This window comes from Triticum urartu, chromosome 3 (genome assembly GCF_003073215.2).
Source record: "Triticum urartu cultivar G1812 chromosome 3, Tu2.1, whole genome shotgun sequence".
Lineage (NCBI taxonomy): Eukaryota > Viridiplantae > Streptophyta > Magnoliopsida > Poales > Poaceae > Triticum > Triticum urartu.
The window spans coordinates 583,170,288-583,180,128 of record NC_053024.1 but is presented as its reverse complement, the minus strand read 5'-3'; positions in this window follow the sequence as shown (position 1 = coordinate 583,180,128).

The following is a 9,841-nucleotide window of genomic DNA, read 5'->3' as shown; positions in this document are numbered from 1 at the left end:
GACCCGCTTTTGTGCGGGATAAGACAGCTGGCTAGCTCGCAGTAATAACATATCAAAGAACCATGGTACCTCAGATACCAAGGACGGCAATAGCAGGTCATGTCGCAACAAGCATAAGTGCCGCATTAACAACGAAAATACTAAGGATACGACAGTCAATGCCGGATTCAAAGGCTCTAAACCGGGTCAGCGGAAAAAGCCATTCAAACAAAGTACGCCGGGCCCGTCCAGCTTGGACCGTATACTCGATCGCTCGTGTCAAATACACGGCACCCCAGACAAGCCAGCCAATCACACCAACAGGGATTGTTGGGTGTTCAAGCAGGCTGGCAAGTTAATTGCCAAAAACAAGGACAAGGGGCCGCATAGCGATGACGAGGAGGAGCCCCGGCAGCCGCACACCGGAGGGCGGAAGAGGTTTCCCCCGCAAGTGCGGACAGTGAACATGATATACGCAACCCACATCCCCAAGAGGGAGCGGAAGCGTGCGCTCAGGGACGTATATGCGTTGGAGCCAGTCGCCCCAAAGTTCAACCCTTGGTCCTCCTGTCCGATCACCTTCGATCGCAGGGACCACCCCACTAGTATCCGTCATGGCAGATTCGCCGCACTGGTCCTAGACCCAATCATCAATGGATTTCACCTCACTCGAGTCCTTATGCACGGCTGCAGCAGCCTGAACCTACTTTATCAGGACACAGTGCGCAAAATGGGTATAGACCCCTCAAGGATCAAACCCACAAAAACGACCTTTAAGGGTGTCATTCCAGGTGTGGAGGCCCATTGCACAGGCTCAATTACACTGGAAGTGGTCTTCGGATCCCCGGATAACTTCCGAAGCGAAGAGTTAATCTTTGATATAGTCCCGTTCCGCAGTGGTTATCACGCGCTGCTCTGGCGAACCACATTTGCTAGATTCAATGCGGTACCGCATTATGCATACCTCAAGCTCAAGATGCCAGGACCTCGCGGAGTTATTACAGCCAATGGAAACACAGACCGCTCTCTCCGAACAGAGGAGCACACCGCGGCCCTCGCAGCAGAAGCGCAAAGCAACCTCTCAAGGCAATCAACCAGTTCGGCGCTTCAAAGCCCGGACACCTTCAGGCGCGCTCGGGGCAATCGGCAAATAGACCGCCTAGCGCGATCTGAGCTCGCGTAGCAATACGGCCGCCACCCCAATCCCAGCCTAGCGGTGAAACTCGTGTCGCGCGTACATAATTACGCATTAAAAACCATGGGCACAGGTGGGGAGGGGGTGCACAACTGCGGCACGCCCCAAAACGCGGCCTAAACCGCACTAGGGGCTTCCCGTTTGGTTATTTTTCTTTTTCTTTAGGGACCTTAATGTCTGGAAACACTGTCCGGCAGCACTGTTGCCGAACACATGATGCAGCAACCAAGGAGGCAGACAGCTGCGTTATACCACGGAATTCCCAAGTTGATTACAGTAACGAGTGAAATATTCAATTTAATATCATTCTTTATCTTGCCCTTGGAAGGGACATAGTCCTACTCTTTGCTTATCTCACTATCTGTATCATTCTGCTTTAACGCAATTTTTCAATAAACAATGCATGACATTACGACTATTATTGCATTCTTGTTATATATATCTGTGTGTTCATTAATGACGCCTTGCAACCGTACACTTTGGTACGGCCAATACACCAGGGGCTTACGTACCCCACAATGCGGTGTGAAAAGTCTGAACACTTTCACAAGTGCGGCACCCCGAACTTATAGCATTATATGCATCAGCTCCGAATCATGTCTTTGGTCAAATGTTGGGTTTGCCCGGCTCCTATGTTTTGGTACCTTACGTTCCGCTCTATCGGCTAAGGTAGCGCTAGGAGAACTACTGTGATTGTGCCTCAGTTCTGTCGGGGGCTGAGCACCTCAGTAGAGAAAGCTAAAATTGACTGTCATGATAAGGCGAGAGACTCGTCGCTGTTCGGCGAGGTTTTTCGAGTCCCTAAAGACTTATGCCGCTTAGGGTGAGGGGCTGGCCCTGTCCGGCTTACAGGCGTGTATCGCGCCCCGAATTCGGCCTTCCGGATACCAGGGGCTTCGCCGAAATTTAAAATTATAGAATTCTATGGCTAAGTGAGAGTGATAAAGCATTATTAGTCCGGTTGCCTTGTTCGTTGTGCTGAGAACCTCCCTCGAAGGACCCAAATATGGGAACAAGAGTGCTCAGGTTTATCCCAAACACCCCAGCACTCATGGCACGGGGGCAGAAGCCGAGGACTAGCCTTCTCTCAGATTGGATAAACAGCCAAACAGAAGGTAATATTTTAAACTCCAACAAGCGTTGCAGAGCGCATATGAAACAAGTTTTCATACATATAGCATAAAATGAGCAAGTCTCATTCAAATTTTACATCTTTTGAGCACTCATCCGCAATAAGACGGGCACCTGGCAGAACACCCTCGTAGTACATCTCGGGGTGGTGGTGCTCCTTGCCCTCTGGCGGCCCCTCCTTAATTAGCTTCACGGCGTCTAGCTTGACCCACTGCAATTTCACACGGGCGAAAGCCCGGCGTGCACCTTCAATGCAGACGGATCGCTTAACGACCTCCAGCCGCGGGCAGGCATCCACAGGCCACCTCACCAGGCCGAAGAAGTTGTTCGGAAGAGCGTCGCCAGGCCACAGCCGGACTATAAAGCTCTTCATGGCCTGATCGGCCGCCTTATGTAACTCGACCATCTGCTTCAGCTGGTCGCTCATTGGCACCAGATGTTCGGCCTCATCATACTGAGACCAGAACAGCTTCTCCGTCGAGCTTCCGTCCTCGGCTTGGTAAAATTGTGCGGCATCGGACACACTGCGGGGCAGATCTGCGAATGCTCCTGGAGAGCTCCGGATTCGGGTAAGTAATCGGTAATTAACTTTTACATGCTTGCTTTGCATATAGAAAGCCTTACCCGCCGCTATCTTCTTTATCGTGTCGATCTCTTGGAGGGCCTTTTGGGCTTTGGCCTTGGCACTCTTTGCACTCTCAAGGGCCACGGCAAGCTCATACTCTCGCGTCTTCGAGTCAAGCTCCAACGCCTCGTGCTTTGTCATGAGAGCCTGGAGCTCTTGCTGCACCTCGCCCACCCGAGCCTCGTGCTTCTCTCGCTCGGTGCGCTCCTTGGCCGCTGTATCTTTGGCCTTGGCCAGCGCTTGCTTCAGGGTCGCCACCTCGGTCGTGGCCCCTGGCAAACATACAATGATCCTGTCATTTTGCAATCGCGACCTTTTTTATGTATACATTTCTATAGACAGGGTATTACTTACCCTTGTTCTCCTCGAGCTGCCTCTTGGCAAGGCCGAGCTCTTTCTTGGACCCCTCGAGGTCCTGCTTCAGTACGGCGAACTCCGCAGTCAGTGCGGTGGACGCCAGCGGTGAAGCCTGCATATGCATATTGACACACTTATATTAGACTCCTGCGATATTATTTGATCCTTTGTTCGGCTTTTCTTTGTGAACACCGAACAAAGCATCAGGGGCTACTGTCTATGCGGTAATATTTCCACTACATTTTAAAACACTTACCTCAAAGCCTGTTAGAAGGCTCGCACAGGCTTCAGTCAATCCGCTCTTGGCGGACTGAACCTTCTGGATCACCGCACTCATGATAGTGTGGTGCTCCTCATCGATGGAAGCGCTCAGATTGTCTGGCGCCTTTGGATGGACAGAGGTCACCGGCACAGGCGTCTTGCCCCCCTTAGAAGGAGGCCGCCTGCCTGAGCCCGGAACCGCTGGAGGGTCCGGCGCGGTGTTCGGCTGAGGGCCGAACTTGGAGCTCTCGGGAGCCCCGTCCCCTCGGCTCCCGGAGTCCGGAAGGTCGCCTTGAGGCGCCTCCAGGACTGTATCCCCTTGATCCGGTGCCTCTTGAGACAACACCTCGGCGTCGTCGGCAGGATGAGGGGAGGTGGCGGTCGGGACTGGATCGCTATCCATGTCCGACGAGCCCAGGGAGCCGTTCGATGATACCTCGATATTGGCTCGTGGCGGCCTGCATAATTATGTTCAGCGATTAGGGAAAGCAGTGCGACAAAGGAATCCTATGAGTTACTCTAGTATCCGAATACTTACGATCTCCCTGGGGGCTTGACCCTGGGTAACCACTTGTCTTCGCCTTCATCGGCGGCGGTGGAACTGTCCGGAAGGAGAGTCCTTCCCTTCTTGGACCCTCCGTCCTCCCTAGTTGGGGCGGCCTTCCTTTTCTTGTCTCCCCCAGTCAGTGGGGGAGCATCTTCTTCTTCTTCTTCTTCTTCCTCGTCTTCGGGGGAAGAGTGCGACGCAGAGTCATCGGACGGTGAGTCCGACGACGCCTGGTGTCGGGAACTCTTTCGAGCTCCCTTGGCCTTCTTGGTCTTCTCCGGCACCTTGTAAGGGGCCGGAGTCAACATCTTCGCCAGAAGAGCGTCAGCAGGGCCTTCAGGCAAAGGAGCCGGACAGTCGATCTGTCCGGCCATCTTCTGCCAGTCCTGTCAAAGGTACGGGAGTTTAGATCCCACATAGAGTCAATCTATATAAAAAATGATTATCCTGTGAAAGGTAAAGCAGCTTACCGCAGTGGCTTGGCGCTTCGCGCTGAATCCGCGATCCTCAGTAATACGGGGGGGGGGGGGACCTCGGCACTTTTGAACAGCACCCTCCAGGCGTCTTCATGAGTTGTGTCGAAGAGCCTGTTCAGAGTTCGGTGCTGCGCCGGATTGAACTCCCACAAGTTGAACTCCCGTTGTTGGCACGGGAGTATCTGGCGGATGAGCATGACTTGGACTATGTTGACAAGCTTGAGCTTCTTGTCCAACATGTTTTGAATACATGTTTGGAGTCCGGTCAGCTCCTTCGATCTACCCCAGTACAGGCCCTTCTCTTTCTAGGAGGTGAGCCACGTGGGGATGCCAGATCAGAACTCGGGGGCCGCTGCCTATGTAGGGTCGCGCGGCTCGGTGATATGGAACCACCCCGATTGCCACCACTTTATAGTTTCCATAAAGGAGCACTCGAGCCATGTTATGTTGGGCATCTTGCCCACCATGGCGCCTCCGCACTCCGCCTGGCGGCCGCCCACCACCTTCGGCTTGACAATGAAGGTCTTCAGCCATAAGCCAAAGTGGGGCTTGATGCGGAGGAAGGCCTCGCACACGACAATAAACGCCAAGATATTGAGGATGAAGTTCGGGGCCAGATTGTGGAAATCCAGGCCGTAATAGAACATGAGCCCCCGGACAAAGGGATGGAGAGGGAATCCTAGTCCGCGGAGGAAATGGGTGAGGAATACTACCCTCTCATGGGGCCTGGGGGTGGGGATGAGCTGCCCCTCATCTGGGAGCCGGTGCGCGATGTCGTCGGGCAGGTATCCAGCTCTCCTTAGTTTCTTGATGTCTCCCTCCGTGACGGAGGAGACCATCCACTTGCCTCCCGCTCCGGACATGGTCGGAAAAGGTTGAGGCAGAAGTGTGTGCTTGGGCGCTAGAGCTCGAGTGTGCGAAAACGGATGAGCAAAGGAGGAAGAAGGCGTGAATAGAAAGGTGAATCCTTATCCCTTTATATGGGCGGACGAAACAAAGCGTCCCCACTTGCCTGGTAAAACTTGCTTATCCCCCAAGCGCCGCAATTGATGGCATGATTGGGTTACCCATGCCCGTATTGATGAGAATCCCGTAATAAGGGGACACGATCTCTGCTTTGACAAGACGTGTCAAAAAAACTGCCTCGCATTATGTGCGGGGCTGGTTAAAAGAAAACGGTTCGAATAATCACCGGGCCATGACATAACGTCATGTTGCCAAAACAAGCCAGCAAATTAGATCTGCGAAAATATTATTCTCTCTACGGTGGGATGTGGAACTTATTTTGCAGGGTCGGACACTATCCTCGTATTCAAATTCTTCTGATGTATTCGGAGAAGGAACCCGCCTTGCAATGCCGAAGACAATACTGCGCGCCGGACTCATCATCATTGCAGCCTGGTTCAGGGGCTCCTGAGGGAGTCCTGGATTAGGGGGTCTCCAGACAGCCGGACTATCTCCATTGGCTGAACTGTTAGACTATGAAGATACAAGATTGAAGACTTCGTCTCGTGTCCGGATGGGACTCTACTTGGCGTGGAAGGCAAGCTAGGCAATACGGATATGGATATCTCCTCCTTTGTAACCGACCTTGTCTAACCCTAACCCTCTCCGATGTCTATATAAACCGAAGGGTTTTAGTCTGTAGGACAACAATCACAACATATAATCATACCATAGGCTAGCTTCTAGGGTTTAGCCTCTTTGATCTCGTGGTAGATCTACTCTTGTACTACCCATATCATCAATATTGATCAAGCAGGACGTAGGGTTTTACCTCCATCAAGAGGGCCCGAACCTGGGTAAAACATCGTGTCCCCTGCCTCCTGTTACCATCCGGCCTAGACGCACAGTTCGGGACCCCCTACCCGAGATCCGCCGGTTTTGACACCGATAGCGCATGTGTATTGATTACACCAGCCTCAACAAAGCCTGCCCCAAAGACCCGTTTGCTTTGCCGAGAATTGACCAAGTGATAGACTCCACAGCCGGATGCAATCTGTTGAGTTTCTTGGATGCATACTCAGGGTATCACCAGATCAAGCTGAACCCGGCCGACAGACTGAAGACCGCCTTCATCACACCATTTGGAGCCTTCTGCTACTTGACCATGACGTTCGGCTTGAGGAATGCCGGCGCCACGTTTCAACGTTGTATGCAGAAGTGCCTCCTCAAACAGCTCGGCAGAAACGCCCACGTTTATGTGGACGATGTTGTGGTGAAGACGGAGAAGCGTGGAATGCTGCTGGAAGACCTCAGGGAGACCTTTGAGAACCTGCGCCGAGTGCAAATCAAGCTCAACCCAGAGAAATGCGTCTTCGGAGTACCAGCCGGCCAGCTTCTTGGATTCCTGGTCTCAGAGCGCGGCATAGAGTGCAACCCTGTGAAGATCAAGGCCATCGAGAGGATGGAAGTGCCCACCCGACTGCTGGATGTGCAGAAGTTCACCGGCTGTTTGGCATCCATCAGCCGTTTCATCAGTCGGCTGGGAGAGAAGGCTCTTCCCCTGTACCAGCTCATGAAGAAGACCACTTTTTCGAGTGGAACGACAAGGTGGATGAAGCTTTTCTCTAGCTCAAAAAGATATTGGCTACTCCACCTGTCCTAGCGGCTCCGACTCCTAAGGAGCCCATGCTCCTCTACATCGCCGCCACCAGCCGAGTGGTCAGCACAGTCATAGTGGTAGAACGCAAGGAGGAAGGCAAGGCACTAATAGTCCAGAGACCGGTGTATTACTTGAGTGAGGTGCTGTCAGCTTCCAAGCAAAACTACCCCCACTACCAGAAGATGTGCTATGGCGTGCACTTTGCTGCCAAGAAATTGAAGCCGTATTTTTAAGAGCACCCAATCAATGTGGTCTGCACAGCTCCACTGGCCGAGATCATTGAAATCCGGGATGCTTCAGGCCGAGTGGCCAAACGGGCCATCGATTTAGCCCCTTACACCATCTACTACCAGCCTCGCACTGCCATCAAGTCACAAGCGCTGGCTGACTTCCTCGTCGACTGGGCCGAGACCCAGTACCTGCCGCCAGCGCTCGACTCCACCCATTGGCGGATGCATTTTAATGGTTCCAAGATGTGCACCGGTTTGGGAGCCGGCATCATCCTCACCTCTCCCATAGGCGACAAGCTCAGATATGTGCTGCAAATCCATTTGCCACCTCCAACAACGTCGCTGAATACGAGGCACTCATTCACGGGCTCCGGCTTGCCAAAGAACTCAGCATTCGCCAGATCCTGTGCTATAGTGACTCTGACTTGGTGGTCTAGCAGTCATCAGGCGACTGGGACGCCAAAGACGCAAACATGGCGAGCTACTGCTTCCTCGTATAGCAACTCAGTGGATATTTTGAGGGGTGCGAGTTTCTCCATGTGCCAAGAAATGACAATGAGCAAGCAAATGCCTTGGCACGAATCGGCTCCACCCGTCAAGCAATACCGACCGGCGTCGCCCTACAACGCCTCCTCAAGCCGTCTGTCAAGCCATCGCCAGAGTCGGATTCTATCTTCATGCCGGCTCCTCCTGAAGCAGTCGGATCCAACTTGAGAGCTCCAGCAGCCGGCACAGGAATTCCGACAGGTGGGCTGGGGGCCGCAGCAGTCGCACCCGGCCCAGGGACTTCAGAACCCAGCCCGGGGACTGCAGCGGTCAGCCCGGGGACTTCAGAGCCCGGCCCGGGGACTGCAGCAATCGGTCCGGGGACTTCATCAACTCAGCAAGCGGTAGCGGCAGCTGACTCCAACCCGCCGCCTCCCAACCCAGCCGCCCTCGTACAAGTGGCAGTCCTGGCAGTCGAAGAGATTGCAGCACCTTCATGGGCCCAGCCCATCCTCAATTTTTTGGTAAACAAAGAGCTACCGACTGATGAGATCTCGGCCCGGCAAGTGCAACACCGGGCAGCAGCATACACCATAGTCAACAGAGAGCTTGCGAGGCGTAGTGTCACTGGTGTCTACCAGTGCTGCGTGGAGCCGGAGCAAGGCCAAGCAATTCTCAAAGAAATCCATCAAGGCGAATGTGGCCACGATGTGGCTTCAAGATCACTTGTCGCCAAGGCTTTCCGCCATGGTTTTTTCTGGCCAACTTCCCTAGAAGACGCCAAGAGCTTGGTCCAGAAATGCAAAGGGTGCCAGAAGTTTAGTTCAAAGCCTCATCAGCCGGCTTCTGCACTCAAGAACATTCCCATAGCTTGGCCCTTTGCCGTCTGGGGCTTGGATATGGTGGGGCCATTCAAGGCAGCAAGAGGTGGCTTGACTCATCTGCTTGTCGCGGTGGACAAATTCACCAAGTGGATAGAAGAAAAACCAATCAAGAAGTTGAATGGTCCGACTGCTATGACTTTCATCTCTGACATCACCGTCCGGTACGGCATACCACATAGCATTATCACCGATAACGACACGAACTTCGCCAAATGTGCCTTGGCCCGTTTCTGCGCGATGTAGGGCATCCGACTGGACCTAGCGTCCGTTGCTCATCCACAGTCAAACGGCCAGGTGGAGCGAGCAAACGGCCTTATTTTGCCCGGCATCAAGCCCCGACTGGTCGAGCCTTTGGAGCGGTCGGCCGGCTGCTGGCTCGACGAGCTGCCGGCCGTCCTCTGGAGTCTGCGCACAACCCCGAACAAGTCAACCGGCTTCACCCCTTTCTTCCTCGTCTACGGCGCCGAAGCCATCATCCCGACGGACATAGAATTCGACTCCCCTCGAGTCACCATGTACACTGAAGAGGAGGCAGAAGAAGCTCGACAAGACGGCGTCGACCTGCTGGAAGAGGGCCGGCTACTGGCACTCAGCCAGTCCAGCATCTACCAGCAAGGTCTGTGCCGATACTACAACCGAAAGGTCAAGCCAAGATCCTTCCAAGAGGGAGATCTTGTGCTCCGACTGATCCAGCGAACAGCCGGCCATCACAAGCTCTCGGCACCTTGGGAAGGCCCCTTCATCATCAGCAAGGTGTTGGGTAACGACTCCTACTACCTCATCGACGCTTAGAAGCCTCGAGCATGCAAAAGAGACGACTCCGGCAGGGAGACAGAGCGTCCGTGGAATGTGAATCTCCTTCGAAGGTTTTACAGTTAAAAACAGGAAAAATAAAAAGTAAGTGGCAGCCTAGGGATCGGCAGACGGGTTTGGCGGAGTGGTGGAGTCGGTGGCACCGGCTGGTCGAGCGGCCGGCTGGTCGGTTCCCTCTTGGTCCCCTTCAGCGGCAGCTGGCTCATTCGGGCGTGGCTCGTTGCTGGAGGCGCGATCGAGTTGGGGCTGGCC